This window comes from Felis catus, chromosome D2 (genome assembly GCF_018350175.1).
Source record: "Felis catus isolate Fca126 chromosome D2, F.catus_Fca126_mat1.0, whole genome shotgun sequence".
In the NCBI taxonomy this organism is placed as follows: Eukaryota; Metazoa; Chordata; class Mammalia; order Carnivora; family Felidae; genus Felis; species Felis catus.
Window position 1 is genome coordinate 74,805,380 of NC_058378.1, and position 18,924 is coordinate 74,824,303.

General features: G+C 42.7%; 1 long non-coding RNA gene across 1 annotated transcript; it reads left to right on the forward strand.

Annotated features, from left to right (window-relative positions):
* The first annotated feature begins 3,056 nt into the window (after positions 1 to 3,056).
* LOC123380721 lies at positions 3,057 to 7,128 on the forward strand. The gene is made up of 2 exons (XR_006586791.1): positions 3,057 to 3,344; positions 6,736 to 7,128. It is a non-coding gene; the product is annotated as an uncharacterized LOC123380721 (long non-coding RNA).
* The last annotated feature ends 11,796 nt before the right edge of the window (positions 7,129 to 18,924 follow it).

Consider the following 18,924-nt stretch of genomic DNA (forward strand, 5'->3'; position numbering starts at 1 on the left):
AGACAATTAACTGTATGTTTTTCCTGAACTTTGAAGAACTAACCATATTATAGACTGATCAAATTACAGGTATAATATCAGGGGCAATTCTCAAATATTTTGTATTTAAAAGAAGCTTCTGGAAGTCCAGAGGTTGACAGCAGAAGTTCAGTGCTCTCCTAGACATTTCATGTCCCTGCCATCTCCCGGAGACCACAAATGGAGCTCTACTCTCCACGGATTACCATCTGGCTTTGCACAAATGACAAAGGAACTTTACAACTCATGAAAGAGTGTGTTCAGTTTTGTTATACGTGCTCACTCTTGACCCTGTAGATACACGGATAAAGGAAATTTCTATTATTTCTGACACTTCATGATAAAAGTTCTGAAGAAATGTTCTGTACTAGATTTCCTACTTTTGTAGCCAGATAGGGTGTAGTTTTCCCAACCTCTCCGCTGCCCTTCTTCTGTGTTATAAACAGCATGTACAACCAGATCCCAATGAAGTCACTTCACTTTGCCAGTGACTATTTCTTATGCCTTCTTAGCAGATTATAGGTTTATTATTTTTGTTTTTGCTCATTCTCAATTACATGTGCATGTTCGGAGAGGGAGAGAGGACATCGTAACCAGGTCTGGGGTTGGAGGTCAGGAATCTGCTAGAACTCCCGCCCTAGTCTGCAAACATCTGGCCGTCCAGATGGGATCAACAGCAGCTCTCTTCATATTTTCATAACTGCGTTATGGAGGATGTTCACTGGTTTCCTCCTCGGTGAGTTTAATTCACACCAATACTTTAAGGAAGATTAGAAAAAAAAAAAAAAAGGAAAGGAAGAAAACATTTCTGACAGCACAGAGCTGGGTTTAATGCTCCCATCACACAAAAAATTCCAAGATAATTACAGCGTGTAACAGATCTTTAAGGCTTATTTTGTGAATCAAATCAACTATGTAGTATTTTCGGTGCCGAAGCTCACATACACCGCAAAAATGCTGTATTTTTAGCCCAGATGTAGGTTTTCTGGTTTTCCTCTAAAATGCTTTGCATCGGGGCAGAGGTTCTGTAAAGCCAGCTGAAAATGAAACAATGTGGGGGAGCTGCCTCACTTGAAATACCGACATTAAGGGATGCCCTGGCTCTCACGTCACCAACCCTTTCTAACAGCTGCACAAAGGAGTAGTAGCCTTATTTTGCTTCGTGCCTCCTCTCTGAGATGCTTGCCTGCACCATCGTCCAGATTTGCAGAAGAGAACAAGTCAGAGACCCCCATGCAGGCAGTCAGCTCCTGACTGAAAGCAGTCCTCAGGGGATGAGGCATGGAATCACTGAGCCAAAGCTGGACAAAGCCTAGCGTCACCAGGATTGTTACGTCCGCTCGCTGAGCACAGAGTCAGGTCTCACCTCAGGACAAGCACAATGCAGGTGCTGCGAGCAATAGGGTTTTTTGTCCCTTTTGTTGACTAATGTGTCCTCGGCATCTGGGAAGTGTCTGGCAGACGGTAAATATTTACTGGTGAATGAGTATCACTCCCAGCTTCTTGACCAAGACCAGAAGCCAACTAGGAATCGTACTTGACCTTACCTTACCAGGGTTGGCAGCATGAATTAGGGAGAGAAGCACTCAGGTCTAGTTCATGGCCGAGTCACTTACTTCATTCAGCCAAGTAACTTTAGGGCTATATTTCCAAGAACAAATAACTCAGAGTCTTAGCTTTCTCATCTGTAAACTACAATAATGTTGGGCCTGCCTATTTCATAGGGTTTCATGCATGTCAAGGCAGAGGTTTATGGCAAACTCTGAAGCTATATAGACATATTGTTGCCGGGGCGCCTGGGTGGCTCAGTCGGTTAAGCGTCCGACTCTTGATCTCGGCTCAAGTCATGATCTCACAGTTTGTGAGTTCGAACCCCATGTCTGACTTTGGCTGATAGCACAGAGCCGGCTTGGGATTCTGTCCCTCTCTCTCTGTCCTTCCCCTGCTTGTGCTCTCTCTCTCTTTCTCTCTGTCTCTCTCTCTCTCAAAATAAATAAACTTAAAAAAAAAAAAAAAAGAAAGAAAAAAATATTGTTGCTATCAGCAAACGGACCCTGGGATGTAGCCATTTTATTAACAGAAATGCTGGCTGGGGAAGCGTTTAGGCAGGAGCTCTGTGGCAAAGCAGTAACTCCAACCCAACAGTGATGAAAGGCCCTGACCAAAGGCGTGCTGGGAGCCATGACCTGGATCGCTCCTGAGCTAGAAGCAGCCTGGCAGAAGCCGAGGAAACTAATGCAACCCAGAGCTGGTCAGAGAACCGCCTCTGAGGAGTGGAAGAAAACAGTGAGCTTCCAGGATGTGCTGACCCAGAAACAGCCCGCCGGGCCCACACACAGTCACCCTCACGGGATCTGAAGTGTTTGCCTTTCAGTTTTGATGTTCTTTTTTTTAAAAATTTTTTTTTCAACGTTTTTTATTTTTATCTTTGGGACAGAGAGAAACAGAGCATGAACAGGGGAGGGGCAGAGAGAGAGGGAGACACAGAATTGGAAACAGGCTCCAGGCTCCGAGCCATCAGCCCAGAGCCTGACGCGGGGCTCGAACTCACGGACCGCGAGATCGTGACCTGGCTGAAGTCGGACGCTTAACCGACTGTGCCACCCAGGCACCCCTTGATGTTCTTTTAAGAATCATCCCTTTGAGGGGCACCCGGATGGCTCAGTTGTTTAAGCATCCGACTTTAGCTCAGGTCATGATCTTGCATTCATGGGCTCGAGCCCCACATCGGGCCCAGTGCTGACAGCTCAGAACCTGGAGCCTGCTTTGGATTCTGTATCTTCCTCTCTCTCTGCTCCCCCCGCCCCCCCGCTTGTGCTCTGTGTGTTTCTCTCATTCAAAAATAAATAAACATTAGAGAATTTTTTTAAAAGAATCATCCCTTTGAAATATGCAAATAATTTCTTGAAAGTTACAAAATTTTCAGTGGTTCGTGTTCTACTGTAGTTTTATGCGGTTGCTTGCCTTCCGATATCTCGCACAGGATGCTCGTGGGGGTGACTATGAAGTTTGATGGGATTTGGTTGGGAGGAAAAACTCTGACCTTGGCGACCAGGGGCAACTTCCTTCAAATAGACGGCGCTCTGGGGCAGAGGGAGAGAGGTTACAGAAGCTGTAAGGGGACCTGGGCTCTGGGCTCAGGGACACCAGGGGGCAGAAGAGAGGTCTAAGGAAGAGAAAAGAAAAGCAGTTTCTTGTTACCGCTCCCCCAAATCTTACTTGGGACAGGTCGTGAATCAGGACGGAAGGTAAAAGCCTCTTCCTTCTTCTCATTTCACTTCCTGTTTCTGAGATCACAGCCCAGACTGATGCGAGTATTATCATTGGTGAGTGGGGTTCCTTTTTTTTTTTAACTACAAAACATCGGAATAGATAACATTTCCAATGGTTCAAAATTCAAAAGGTACAAAAGGCACCTCCAGGAAGCGTCAGCCAGTTGACTGGGGATCCTTCTGGAGCTGAGTAATCCATATCCAAACAAGCAGCTCTCTCACACAAACTCTCTCTTTTCCTTAAGCTGCTATTTTTAGTGTTCAGGAACATTAAATTAAATTGGCTTTGGGGACTGCCTGGGAATCTGACAACCATTTATAACATTTTTTTTTTTCCTGAGAGAAACTGTGTTCTCAGATCCACATAATCAACCTAAAGGTAAATTTCTAGAACCAAGCACATTCATAAGTGGGAGACTTCCTGTTTAGATCTATATTAAGCAGTGCTGAATAAGCAGAGATACGAAGAATGAGGAGGTGAAGAGTGAAAACTGCCTGTCTATGCCAGATTAAAGTTTCCTGTGATTTTTTTTCCTCCCCAAAGTACCTTCAAGATGGGCTTTTTAGAAGCCGACATTTATTGGGCTAAGGGTTGACAAGAAGTGAGAGCAGGAAGAGACCTTATGTTATCAAAATTCTCCTTCCTTCGGCTACACAGAAGACATCTCCATGCAAGGGGCTTGAAGGCTGTCCTCAGAAGCCCTTTCCAACTGGCTCCCAGTTGTCGACAGTTTCTGCACCCACGGATGGAAAACCATTAATTCCAGGCTCTCATATGGGAAATACCTTCACAAAATAAGGAACCCAATATACACATCTTCCTTAATGTCACTAGCTGGCATCTTCTGACGCGAAGTTTGTGTTGGTTGTTCCTACGTGACAAAGTCAAGCAAGTATGGGTGTGCTGATAATTGTTTCCAGAAACACGTAGGACCACATTGTGTTTGCAACTGGGTCGAAAGCATCTCGTCTTGGGGAGCGATGTGGTCACTCACCACACTTCACCCACACAAATAACCACAGGTTTATTACAAAGTCTGTGTATGGATTACAATGAACATCCTTGAAAGGATAAACGTTTAGATTTCTCACCAGTAAGAGGAAGTAGTTCAACAATAAAGGGGGGGTGATTAAACTCCCCCTTTGAATTTGTTTGGACTTAAAAATTCAACTCTTCCTTTCTTGACCAGAACCTATAGTTCAGTTAGTTTTTGCTGCCTGCCCCCCCCACCCCCCAAAAAGGAACTCCGGTATTATGAATTAATACTTGTGTGAATAATGTTTCTATCCTAGCAAATTTCTAGATTTCTTGACGGCAGGACTGCTACATCTCTCAAAGAGAGAGACACAGAGAGAATAGATACAAGACATTCAAGTACATTGGAATTTCATGCCGTATCATACTCCTTGTTTCACACTCCACACTGCTTACATTGCACACGGTGATGTTCTCCAAAGTTGTTTGCTAAACTGAATTAGAGATCATGTCAACATACCAGTCTATTATTATTATTATTTATTTTATTAACACTAACTAGGTGCTAAGCTAAGCACTCTTCTAGGGGCTTCACAAATAACTTATTTCATAGGCAGCTAAACAATAAATATTAAATACTCAGTGTTTTCTGTTTAGAATTGTAGATCTCTGTGGTATCTTTAGTCATAGGATCAACACGATCTAAAGTGGATTGCAAGCAAAGTTTGCTTTATATAACTTTTCTTTGATTATGGAAGTTGTGCATATTCAGGTAAAAAAATAGAAAAACGCAGAAAAGTATAAAAAAGACAATAATTAAAAGATAACCCCAATTAGCATTTTTATTAGACATATATTTTTAATATCTCTAAAATAACTAGCTGTAACTTCTGCTCATTCTAGCAAAATAGCATCCCAGGCCCCAGTCTGTCTCTATCCCGTCATGCTATTTTTTTCATGGTGGTCATTGCATTGATCACTATCTAAAATTATCTCATTTATTGAGCTTTCATTTCTTCTCCATCTCCTGCTACTAGAACTGAACACCCCTGTACTCCCAGGTGCTGCGTATACAGTTGGTGCTCGATAAATGTTTCTTACATGAATTAATATTCCTACTCTGTTATATATCGGATCCTTGTGGTCAGTTCAGCATGACATCTCACAGCATTGTGGTTTTGGTGTAAGCATAATGTCTGAAATTATGTTACTCGAGATTACTTAGGCTCAACATGGAAAAAAGTTAGAATTTTAGGGGCGCCTTGGGTGACTCAGTCAGTTAGGTGTCCGACTTTGGCTCAGGTCATGACCTCACGGTTCATGCATTCTACCCCGCATCCTGCTCTGTGTTGACAGCTCGGAGCCTGGAGCCTGCTTCAGATTCTCTGTCTCCCTCTCTCTCTGCCCTTACCCCACTTATGCTCTGTCTCTCTGTCTCTCTCTCTCTCTCTCAAAAGTATTTACTGTAGTATTTACTAAAAAAAAAAATTTTTTTTAACTTCAGCTAAAATTTGATGACCACCATATCCAAAAAAAAATTCTGTACAGATTTAAGTAGCTATAGTAATGCTACAAAAAAAAAAAATGTTTTCAGAAGTGCCAGTGAGGTCTTGTTCATTTAGGATTTTAACAGATTAATCATTTCCCTCCTGGGAATATCATGGGCAGAAACTTGACAATGCAAATCTTAAATGAGAACCTTTTTAGCAAGGTCAATACAAAGTGTCATCTTTGCATGTCCTACAAAGCCACAGTTTTGATATTTCTCCCAGATGCTTGTTTGATGGAATGCATTGTTAAGTATGCAAAATTCAATATGACAAAGGAATTCAGAGTATTAAGGGAAAATATAAATAGGGGCGTCCGCTTAACAATAATTTGTTTCCGGAAAAATTCCTTATCATGGCCTAGGACATTTTGGGACCCACGAAAGGGGCCTGGCTTGGCGTATGGATTTCCTTTTCCTTTAAAGGATATGAAACCTCTTCATATATATTATCACAATGTATCCATGAAGTAGATACAGAAGATGCTCCTATTACTCCCATACTACAGAGTTGGAAACCAACAACTTAACAAGGTATCTGTTAAGCAGCTGTTGCTTGCCCAGTTCTGTGCTAAGTAAAACAAGCCAAAGAGAGAGTTTGCTTTCAAGGAGCTTTAGATATAGTTTGGGAAATAAAATAAGATGTTTCAAACAATCAGAAAAAGAGAGCAAAACCAAGTGGTGCTTATTAATTATGGATACCATTGTTGGATGAGAGAGGACGGCTTGGTCAACACAGAGCAGTGACATTTACAAAGATGGAGGGAAACCGGGAAGGTAACAAAAGCAATGAGAACTATAACAGCACACGGAATTGCACGCTTGCTATGGGCAGGCACTATTCTCAATGCTTTGCATAAACTCACTTTGCGTAGGGACAGCGACCCCATGAAGTTGATTCGATTGCGATCCTCATTTTGCAGGTAAGGAAACTGTGAGCCGCAGGATAAAAATGCTGCGAAGGCATGAAGCTAGTAGGATTACGGAAAGAATGACACAAGCTAATCGCGGACCTGGACTGGGAATCGGAACTGGAGACACCCTAGCCCAGCTGGAGAAAACAATTCCAGCAGAGGATTGCGAGAACAAAGACATCCCAGTTCTACCGAACTTTGAGTTTTAGTTTGCAATGCTTAAAGCCTTTGGGTTCAGGACCCCTTTATAACTGAGCAATAACTGAGAACCCCAAGGGGCTTTTGTTTATGTGGGTTATATTTATCAATATCTGGCATATAGAAATTAAAGCTGAGAAAGTTTTTTAACATTAAAATGTTTAATATTAAAATATCCAATGACAGGGGTGCCTGGGTGGCTCAGTCAGTTGAGTGTCCAACTCTTGATTTCAGCTCAGATCATGATCTCACTGTTCATGAGTTTGAGCCCCGCATCTGGCTCTGCATTGACAGTGTGGAGCCTGCTCGGGATTCTCTCTCTCTGCCTTCTCTCTCTCTCTCTCTCTGCCACTACCCCACTCACTCTCTCTCTCTCTCTCTCTCTCTCTCTCTCTCTCTCTCTCAAAATAAATAAACTTAAAAATATTTTTAATATTAAATGACAATAATAAACCTACCTACAACATAAATAATACTTATATGAAGAATGTGTTTCCCAAAAAATATAATGTCACATAATGAGAAGGGTGACATTATTTTACATGTTTACAAATGTCTTGCATGTCTGTTAATAGAATAGAAGGCAGCTGACTTCTGCATATAATCTGCTTTGATATGTGATTTTGGTTAAAGCATATGAAGTAAGTCTACTCCATCACAGATACGTAGGAGGAGTAACTTTTTCTTAAGTTTATTTTTTTTTATAAATTTTTTTTTCAACGTTTATTTATTTTTGAGACAGAGAGAGACAGAGCACGAACGGGGGAGGGGCAGAGAAAGAGGGAGACACAGAATCGGAAACAGGCTCCAGGCTCCGAGCCATCAGCCCAGAGCCTGACGCAGGGCTCGAACTCACGGACCGCGAGATCGTGACCTGGCTGAAGTCGGACGCTTAACCGACTGCGCCACCCAGGCGCCCCAAGTTTATTTATTTTTTAAGTAAAATCTAAACCCAACATGGAGCTCAAACTCATGACCCCAAGATCAAGAGTCACATGCTCTCCCAGCCGAGCCAGCCAGGCACCCAAGAGGGGAGTATCTTGTCTTTTCACCCCAAAACTCAAAAATTTGTAGTTTCTTTACCTCTTCTTTGTTAAGATATTATTTATAGGGGCGCCTGGGTGGCTCAGTCGGATGAGCATCCGACTTCGGCTCGGGTCATGATCTCACGGTCCGTGAGTTCGAGCCCCGCGTTGGGCTCTGTGCTGACAGCTCAGACCCTGGAGCCTGCTTCGGATTCTGTGTCTCCCTCTCTCTCTACCCCTCCCTGGCTTGTGCTCTGACTCTCTCTCTCTCTCTCTCAAAAATAAATAAACATTAAAAATTAGAATACCTCCACCTGAAAAAATTCCTTCATGCCCCTTTGCTCTTCCCTTATTCCTGGCTTCATGAAACCAGTGATCTGCTTTCTGTCACTACGGTTTTGTCACTTCTAGAATTTCATACAAATGGGATCATTCATAGTCTTTTCTTTTTAAGTTTATTTATTTATTTTGAGAGAGAGCAACAGAGAGCACAAGTGAGGGAGGAACAGAGAAAGAGGGAGAGAGAGAGAGAGAGAGAGAATCCCAAACAGGCTCCACACTGTCAGCGCAGAGCCAGATGTGAGGCTCGAACTCACAAACCCTGAGATCATGACCTGAGCCAAAACCGAGAGTCGGACACTTAATGGCCTGAGTCACCCAGGACCCAGATGCCCCTCACAGTCTTTTATCGTTGCCTTCTTTCACTTAGCACAATGTTTTTGAGATTGATTCGTGTTGCCTATACGACTACGTTGTTTCTTTTTGTTGCCAAGTGGTATTCTATCGTAGAACCATACAACAATTTGTTTATATGTTCACCGCTTGCTAAATATTTGGGCTGCTTCCCATTTGGGACTATATACAATAATGTTGCTGTGAACATTCGCATACACACGTTTATGTAGATGTGTATTTTTATTTGTCCTAGGTAAATATCTGTGGGTAGAACTGCTGACTCATATTATTATAATTTACGTTTAACTTCATAAAGTACTGACATACTGTTTTCCAAATTGGCTGCACCATTTAACATTCCAACCCAAACTACATGAGCGCTGTAGTTATTCCACATCCTGGCCAGTGCCTCGTATGGGCAATCTTTAGCACTTCACTCACGCTAGTGGGTTTGTAGTGGTTTCTCACCGTGGTTTTAGTTTGTTTTTCTTGTGTGACTAGTGGATAATTGAACATATTTACATTTGCTTCTTGGCCACCTGCTTCTGCGAAGTTTCTCTTCCATTCTTTTGCTCATTTTTTAATTGGGTTGTCTTATTATTTAGTTCTAAGGGTTTTTTAGATATTCTAGACACAAAGTGTTTGTTGGATCTATATTTGGTGGACATTTTTCCCAGTCGGTAACTTTCCTTTTTGCTCTCTTAATTATGTCTTTCAAAGACCAGAAATTTTTAATCTTGATGAAACCCCTTTTATCAACTTTTTTCTCTGATAGTGTTTGGTTTTGGTGTCCCATTTAAGAAATCTTGGCCTGGGGCGCCTGGGTGGCTCAGTCGGTTAAGCAGCTGACTTCGGCTCAGGTCATGATCTCGCGGTCCGTGAGTTTGAGCCCCGCGTCAGGCTCTGTGCTGACAGCTCAGAGCCTGGAGCCTGTTTCCGATTCTGTGTCTCCCTCTCTCTCTGCCCCTCCCCCGTTCATGCTCTGTCTCTCTCTGTCTCAAAAATAAATAAACGTTAAAAAAAATTAAAAAAAAAAAAAGAAAGAAAGAAATCTTGGCCTAAGCTAGTATCACAAAGATTTTCTTATAAATTTTCTCTAGAAGTTTAATCATTTCAGATCTTACATTTAGATCTACGACCTATTTTGGATTAATTGTTGCGTGTGATACGAGATCACGGTTACATTTTGTTTTATTTTTATGGAAATATTCACTTGTTCTGGCACTATTTGTTGAAAAGACCATCTTTTCTCTATTGAATTCCCTTGGTATCTTTGATGAAAATCAATTGACCATGTAACTGTGGGTGTGTTTCCAGATTCTTTAGTCTGTTCCTTGATCTATTTTTACATTAGTGCCTCATCATCTTCATGATTGTAGCTTTGTGATAAGTGAGGACATCAGGTAGTATAAGTCCTCCAATTCTGGTCTTCTTTTTCTAAATCGCTTCGGCTATTTTAGGTCCTTTGCCTTTTCATAGACATTTTAAAATAAACTGATTAATTTCTTTTAAAACCTGTAAGGATTTTGGTTGGGATTGCATCAAATCGACAGATCAATTTGGGGAAGATTGCCATCATAACAATATTGAATCTTCCAACCTAGGGGTCAGCAAACTATGGTCTGCAGGCCAAATCTAGCCTATTCCTGTATGGCCTCAAGCTAAGAATGGTTTTTATGTTTTGGATGAAAAAAAAAAAAAAAGAGAGAGAGAATATTTCAAAGCAACCTATATGACCTGAAAACCCACCAATATTTACTATCTGGTTCTTTACAGAGCTTGCCAACCTCTGTTCTAATCTTTGACTATGGCACATCTGTCCACTTGTGTAAGCTATTTAATTTCCCTTCAAAATGTTTTGTAGTTTTCAGTGAGTGGGTCTTATTAAATCTGACCCTAAGTAGGTATTATTGTGGACCACACTTTAAGAACCATTTCTAGGGGCGCCTGGGTGGCGCAGTCGGTTAAGCGTCCGACTTCAGCCAGGTCACGATCTCGCGGTCCGGGAGTTCGAGCCCCGCGTCAGGCTCTGGGCTGGTGGCTCAGAGCCTGGAGCCTGTTTCCAATTCTGTGTCTCCCTCTCTCTCTGCCCCTCCCCCGTTCATGCTCTGTCTCTCTCTGTCCCAAAAATAAATAAACGTTGAAAAAAAAAATTTAAGAACCATTTCTATAAGCAGTTGGGGGTGGGGGGAGGGAGGTGCGGCAGAGGGCAAAAGAGTGTGTTTTCTTTTTTTTTTTTCAAAGAAGGCAGATTACATGGTGAAAAATACCAAAGTATTATTTGAATGACTCTATGAAGGGGCCCACAGAGGCTAGAAGCAGGGAAAAAAAGAGGAATTGCCATATTCAGATGGAGAGGGGCTAGAGACATGAGTCAGAGTGGAGGGAGAGAAGAGTGAGTAAATTCAAAAAACCATTTCAAAGGGAGGAAAAGCAGGATTGGTAATGGATTGGATAAAGAGGATGAAAGAAGGGGAAGAGTCAAAGACAACTTCAAGGTTTCCAGCCTGTGATGTTAAATGGCTCGCCCATGGTGATTTTTATTTGCTTTACTTTCATCATCTGGATGCACAAATGGGATTTTCCCACATCTAGCTATTGTAGCTCCCTACATTCAGATTTACCATTGAAATTACCTGCTATCTCTTCACACCCTGTTAGTGAACAGGTAGTATTTTGATGGATGTTATACGATCAGAGAAATCCTGGGTCTTGGTGGCATGTGGAACATAGCTCTCTCTAAATCCTTGTTTTAATTAATTATTCCTTCATATTCAAAATCTTTCTCGCTACGTGGCAACCTAAGAGAACATTATTTCTTACCACCTTGTTTGTTCAGAAATCATCAGCCCTGGAAGATATTTGTATTATTTATGACATATAAATTTGTTTTTTTTTTTTTTTCTGATTTTCCATCCTTTGGCTTTCTTTTGAAGTCCTACTATTAAACCTCCTTAAAAATATTTCTGTGTGTTTAGTTAACAAAAGCTCCTGTAAGTTGAATCCATGCTGGGAAAAGGTTCAGGTAAGCTCTCTATATAAGCTTACAGACAATTGTGTAAATCTTCAGCCATTAAAGAGAAAGGAGAAAAAAGCCACCCCTCATTACACTGCTGTCATTTACTCTTCGTCTCCTGTCCTCTTTAGCAGCATTAAGATGGGATGTAAATTTGCCAGTTAATGCTGTTGGAAAATGGATGGTTCAAGAAGGGCAGGAATTAGAGATCAGTATTAGGTGCAGATAAGCTCCTTTCCCTCTGCAGTGGCGGCTGTTTAACATTCATGGGAAAATCATCATCAAACAGCGTTATCACAGCTCTGTTGATGGCTGAGGAACTTCATCACTATGATAATTTTTTTTATAGCTGTGAGCCAAAAAGCTCCCTTTTATTTCTGCTGTCTAGGGCTGTGATGGAAGCTTGTTTGTATGGGTAGGATACAGCCAACCCTGGGCTCCTGGGCCGGGTTTGATTTCTTGTCCCCCCCTCCCCTCCCCAGCTCTCTCCCTGTGCATGTTGCACTAAACAGCCTTACTGATAAAATATATATATATATAAAAATGGAAGTCCTCCAACAATCCTTCAAAGCATAACAGATATTTTTATGATCAGTAATTCAAAGTTTGACAAGTGATGCCATTCTGTAATGAAACTGTCATCCATTTTATTGTGAGCAAAATGCTAACTTGATAAATGGAACGTGGAGGGGAGGCGAGCAGAGGGCTGGGCGCAGGCCAGAGGCGGGAAAGAAATGCCTGACTCTGAATACCTGGAAAGCAAACTATTCAAAACGGTCAAAGTATCCCTAAATAGCCTATTTCTCATCAATAGGCTGAGTCCTCAAAGCTTCTTGCCTGTAATTATTCCTTTCTGAGTCTCAAGCAAAACGCACTAGAGACGGGGTCTCCCGTAGCCTTTTCTTGGCTCTGTTCTGTTTTTATGTTTCGAGTGTTTGGGGCACAACATTGGTTGTGTTATTCTAAACTTCCCGGGTTTGCTTTAGAACACACAGTCTTCGCACGTGATATTTCCCTGACATGTTTAGACATCTTCAAGTATAGGAGAGATAGAAGTCGGGCTTTTCACTCGCAGCATAGACGGGGCAGAGACGTTAGGTATTCTTCTGAGGTTGATAAGGAAACTATTCAAAGAAAATTTAAATTTATTAAGGTGCTCAAGCTGATGCCTCTTTGCAGCTTTGACTTCATTTTTGGAGGCTTAACTGCTCTAAGTGACTTCTTCCTCCTTTTGGAAGGCCGCTAGAAAGTGTAGTGCTGAAAAGCCGTTTTGTGGTCTGGACAGAAAGGGACTATAACTTAAATGGTGGAGATTTGAATTCAGGATTGATTTAACTACTTCAGTAATTTACTTTCAACCCCCCACTCATTCCCTTTCTTTCCCCCAGAGCAGACTTCCAGGCCTGCCATGATGGGCTGGATTATGCTTGAAGTTTGGAGATAAGGACTTTTGTCCACCGGGCTCAGCTTAGACGACCAAACTCATTTCCCACAAGACTAGAGTTTGAATCCAGTTAGGATCCTGGAGGTGAAAGGCTGGCGCCTTATCATTTAAGTATAGCTATTTAAACATGAGTTTAAAAGAGATACTGCAGGATGGAGGGACAGCGTTGTTCCATAAGGATAATCTTGGGGAAAGCTGCCTGACTGTTCCCTAAAGATCAGATAGCCCTCTCCATCCCTAAATAGCTTTGGCCACCTCTGACTTCTCAAGATCAAGGGCCAAAGGATGCTTCCTCACTTCAAGATTTTCTGTTCCATCTCAGAAGGAAAGAAGGAAAGAAAGAAAGAAAGAAAGAAAGAAAGAAAGAAAGAAAGAAAGAAAGAAAGAAAGAAAGAAGGAGGCAAGGAGAGAGGGAGGGAGGAAGGAAGCAAGGAAAGAAGGAAGGAAGGAAGAAATATCTGAAGAGGGGCTTAATTTTCATAAGCATGCTCCTTCTTGAGTGGACTACAGGTTTAAGTCTTAACTCTATGAGCTTCTCTTTGTTGGTGGAAAAAAAAGCACAGGACCCCATCTAACAGAGCTAATGGGTATGTGTGATATGTATTCTTCTCACCAGACACCTGTAGTACACAGGCCACAGACGGCCTCTGCCCTACCTTCTTCTAACGCCTACTCAGTGATCTAACATGAGCCCTCTCTCCGCAGGGGCTGTCGCATCCAAAAGGAATTCTCAATCTTTCTTCTCTCAGTTAGTGGAAACTCCACGGCACTCGCCATCACTCTTGACTTATTTATTGCCTATCTCTCCACTATAATGGAGGCTGTCTGAGGACAGGTATTTATATCTTTTCTCTCTTTGTTTCTTTTTTTTGCCTTTTCTGCTGTATCTCCAGTGCCTAGACCAGCTTGACATGTGGTACATGCTCAAGAGAGATATTTGAGGAACGAATGTACCCTTGTTTGGAGCTGAAGCTGGGGAGATTTGTAGCATTGTAGCACAAACTCATGGCGACAAACCTGGCTGGTAGAGAAACCCCGAGGGCAACAGGGACATTCAGAACACCAGAAGTGATCATGAAAGACCTTTGCTTCCCGGGTACATGAAAGAAAGACAGACATTGGTTCAATTCTGAAGATGGGCCAGAAGAATCTGGTCCATAGAGAAATATGTTTTGCAGTCACCTATAATGGTACAAATGGGGAAGAGAAAACAAATGGGGGGGGGGGTGGTTCTTGTTACCAAGGATTTCAAGAAATAATGTTTATTGCCAGTGGCCCCTTGCAGCCTTTACTTTCTGTGGAAACACAGGTAATCAATTCTCCATATTAGTTATAAAGGCTGTATGATAAAAGCCATGGGTCATATGGGACCTTCACTCAGAGTAGATGAAGAAAGGGCACCTCCAGAGGACAGCAGGAGAGAGCCATGGCCCCAGAAGCCCGATGGAGGCCCAATCCCCGGGAGGGCTCGGGGCCACCGTCCTGTCAGCCCACAAAGCCTTGGGCATAGAACTTACGACCCACATAAAGGAAGCCGGCTGCATTTAGCAACCACAGCAATCACACATTCTCTAATTTAGTTCATTTTACACTAACAACTATAAGAAACGGCTTTAAGTTCACAAGAACAAAAGAACGATGATAATTTCATCTGGTTCCATTCCCCCACCCCCAAGCCCTCCCATCTATCTCATTATCTTGCATTAGCCTTATTTTTTCTTGGAAATAAAGAAAAAATTAATTAACCTTTTAGTAACTAGAACCTATTACAGGGATATCTTGTATTCACAGTATGTAGGTTATGACTCAGTTATTAATTAAAGTGTTTTTTACCTAATTTTTACTTTGGAGCTAAAAATAGTTAATCTCATAAGAATTTCATTCCAACTTTATCAAACGTATCTGTGTGTGTGCGTGCGTGTGTGTGTGTGTGTGTGTGTATGCACAAAGCACATGTGTTTGGCAGAAATATAGCACGGGCCAGAGTGGATGCAAACCCGAGTTTATACAAATTTTTATATTCTCAGATTTCTTGTGGATATCAAGACTTCCTCTGGAAAGTGTAAAATTAATCTTACTCCATCAGAGTTTATGCCAATTAATAAATAAGAATAATAGCCTCGTCATTTTCATTGATTCTATTAAGATGATACCATCTGAATCTATTTATCAACCTTTTGAATCAGATCAAAATCTGAAAATACCTTGTAACACAGAAACCATTCTTTTGTCTCAGGGGCGTGGGGAGGGAAACAGTTGATTCTGATAGGAATGGCTGGTAGCATTTTAGGCCGAGGCCTGTTTTCCAGGATGCAGTTCTATTATGAACTATCTCTTCGTCTGCTGCCTTGATCTATGCATTTTTTAGGAAGCATATTGGCATTAAGGAATTGTAGGGAGTCACGCTTGGTGCTTGAGCCAACCATTTATTTGGGTAGCCAATCTAATGGGTATAAACAAAATGAGTTCCACGGTCATTTTGGGGGTACCTATCCTCACCTCCCCGCCAACACACACACACACAACGATGATCCCACTGAATGCCTTGTAGGAATCTATTTTCTTAATGGAAGCGATGGGTTTGTTCTGATCCATTTATACTCTCTTCACCTCCACTGACCCGACACACAGCTGTGAGTGAGCCAGGTGACCAGCCCATGGAGGCAGCCAGTGGCCAGTGATAAGCCAATCGAACCATTTAGGGTCAGCCCCTGAATGCTGGCGCCAGGTCAACTAAACACAGACTCCAGGGGCCACACGGTGACATGTGAGAGCACACAGATTCGGCGGCACCGCAGGGCTGCTCGCCCCCACACCTGTTACCTGCTGGAGCCGGTAGGAGGTTCCGCCCTTCACACCGCACCTCGTTAGCCATAGACCAGCCGGGCCCTGAGAAAACATCAGAACGTATCTGTCGCCTCTAACAAGTCACCGAACAGATTCTCCATTTCCTTTGTTTTGCTATGAATATTCTGCAGCTTCTCCGGTTTTATTAAGAAGCCTTTCCTTTGGTGTCTCTTTGTTCTTCTCATCTAATCTCTTAATGGAAGTTGCTAATTAAATTCCTATAGCCATTTTTTTTACAGTGTTTTGAATAGCAAAGTCTGTCGGCTGCAGAAAGTGTATATTCTTATCAACACGCCTGGAGGAGTGAAGGCCTCGCTGACAGATGGCTGCCGAGGAAGGCCCAGCAGGGCTCACATCTGCAGCACCTGTCAGCAGGAGCACACACGAACGCAGGGCTGCAGAGAAGGGCCCGTTTGGGCTCAGGAAACGGAATCCAGGTTGCTAGAGTGTTTCCTTGACCCTCAAGTGGCACTTGGCAAATTTAAGCCAAGTATTCCGGGCATGTGCTTGTTTTAGCATTCTTTGATGTTGTCCCATGAACGGTCACGTAGCCCTTTAAATTTCAGCGGTATCTGGGCACCCAGGGGGCTCAGTCGGTGAAGCATTCGACTCGTGACTTCAGCTCAGGTCATGATCTCGTGGTTTCGTGAGTCTGAGCCCCTCGTCAGGCTCTGCAAGCTGACCCCGGGGAGCCTGCTTAGGAGTCTCCTCTCTGCTGCGCCTTGCCTGCTTGCATTCTGTCACTTCAAAATAAATAAGTAAACTCTTAAAAAAAATCATTTAAAAAATTCAGTGGCATCGACTCCGAGTTTAAAAGCAGCTGACTGTCTGACATGTATGTTAACCATTCTTTTTTCTTGGACACATGTCATCAAATTGAGTCCCATTAAATTTACTTGCTGCTGTCTGGTAAGAGGCTTTGAGGCCTTCATGAACAAGGGAGAGTAGTCTTTTATGCTAAATTTACATGGAAATTAAAGATGGAGACGCTTTCCCTAAAACTAATCCCACTTCTACTCATATGTAGGTAGTCAGCTGCACAATATCTTATAGTTGTGAGTGGTTAATTGAAGGGTAATCCACCAACACAGAAATCAGTGCCAAATCAGTCCCTTTGAGATATTTGTCCTTGATCAAATGTTGGTACCTGCCTAACACAAAAACTCATTTGTTCTCTCAACACGGACTTTGTTCCTGCACAGCGTTGTCAAGCCCTGGGTATGGGAAATAAAGTGGTCGTCATAAACTGGCTCAAAATAGCAGGCTAAGCACACATGTCTATAGCCTCTCATCCCAAATGCCATAAGTCAGAAGAGGTGTGTGTGCATGTGTGTGTGTGTGTGTGTGTGTGTGTGTGTGTGTGCGTGTATCTTCATAACAGTGCTGAAAAAGATCCCTAACCAGGGATCTTGAGGAATTCCTGAAAAATAGAAAGAAGGGATGAAATAAAAGGAGAAATAAGCATAGGGCCTAGCAAAAACTACAGCTCAAAAAGGAAAGAATTGTTGCTGACATAGAAGTAATTCTGGGAGAGCTCCAAGTACAGAGGCAAAGGATAGAAAAAGAGGCCTAGTATGCTTAAAACTCAACCAGGGGATTTCATCTATCCAAAAGAAATGTGTGCACTGGTATGTATGAATGAGGATGGGCCTTGCTGCCTGATTCGTGGCAATGGAACAACCCGATGGTCCATCTACAGATGAATGGGCTACTACGAAACTGTGTGGATTGCTAGGTACTGACATGAAAAGATCTCCAAGACGTGACATTAAAGGAAAAAGCAAGTGGTAGAAAAACAGAGTGAAACTGAACATTAGGTAGGTAGGTGGGTAGTAGGTAGGTAGGTAGGTAGATGATAGATGGATAGACGGATGGACCAATAGACAGATGGATAGGTAATACGTGGATGGACAGATAGATGGAGTACCTGTACATGTGTTTGTGAATGTCAAGATAAAAGTCTGGAAGGAGGCTTGTCAGATGGTCATCAGAATGTAACTTTAAGACAGAGAGTGAGGGTACAGTTAGGGTGAGGGGGATGTTCACTTTTATCATGCTCACGTAGAGCCATATGAATGGGTCATGTGTGTGATGATAGATGCGTAAAAAAAAACCAAAACAAGATGACAAAAGCACACGTACTTCCCCTCCTTGAGAAGTTTGCGTGGGAGATAAAGGCAGGTAGGAAAACTGATTGGCATTTCAATGAAACAGGGGCATTAATAGAGTAATTTCAAGGTGGCTCAGCACCCTCCCCCAAAAAGGCACAGAACCCACTCTAGATCACAAAGGGCTTCCCCAAAGCAGTGGTGCCTAAGCTGAACTCTGAAGCAGGGGCAGCCTTGGTCAGATGGACAAGATCTCCATGGACTGTGAAGGTCCATGTCAAGGCACCCCACCTCCCTCCTGGGTCTGCTGGGTAATGAGGTGGCCAGCCCCTTGCTTAAAGGAGTGGGGTGTCAGAACTCCAGACCTGAGGGTGAGGAGCCATGCGAGGAGCAGCACCTCCAACCAGTTCAACCCTCCCAGTCTACCTTCTTCCAGCAAGATCCTGGGAGCCAGGAGAATTGGTAAATTGTGCAAAACTGACCATGAAAAACCTATCTAAAAGTTGGGTCACCAGTCAGAACTCTTCCCTCACAGTCTGGCCTATTGACCACACCCATGATACCTTCACTCTTTCCCACCTGACCAGGTACCCAGATGCCCTCTGCAGGTGGCCAAGAAGATGCAAGTAATGACAACAGACCGGTCATCCCCTTTCTTCATGCTTTTTTTCTGCCTTCTACAGAGATCAGCCAATATTAACCCCTGCCCAGAAACCTTCACCTCAAGAGGTCTAAAACCTTTCTGAAAATTTATAAGTGGGGACAACTGCCTGGCCCAGTTGGTAGACCATGTGACTCTTGATCTCAGGGTTGTGAGTTCAAGCCCCACGTTGGGCGTAGAGCTTACTTAAAAAACAAAAAAAATTACAAGTGGATCAGTCATTC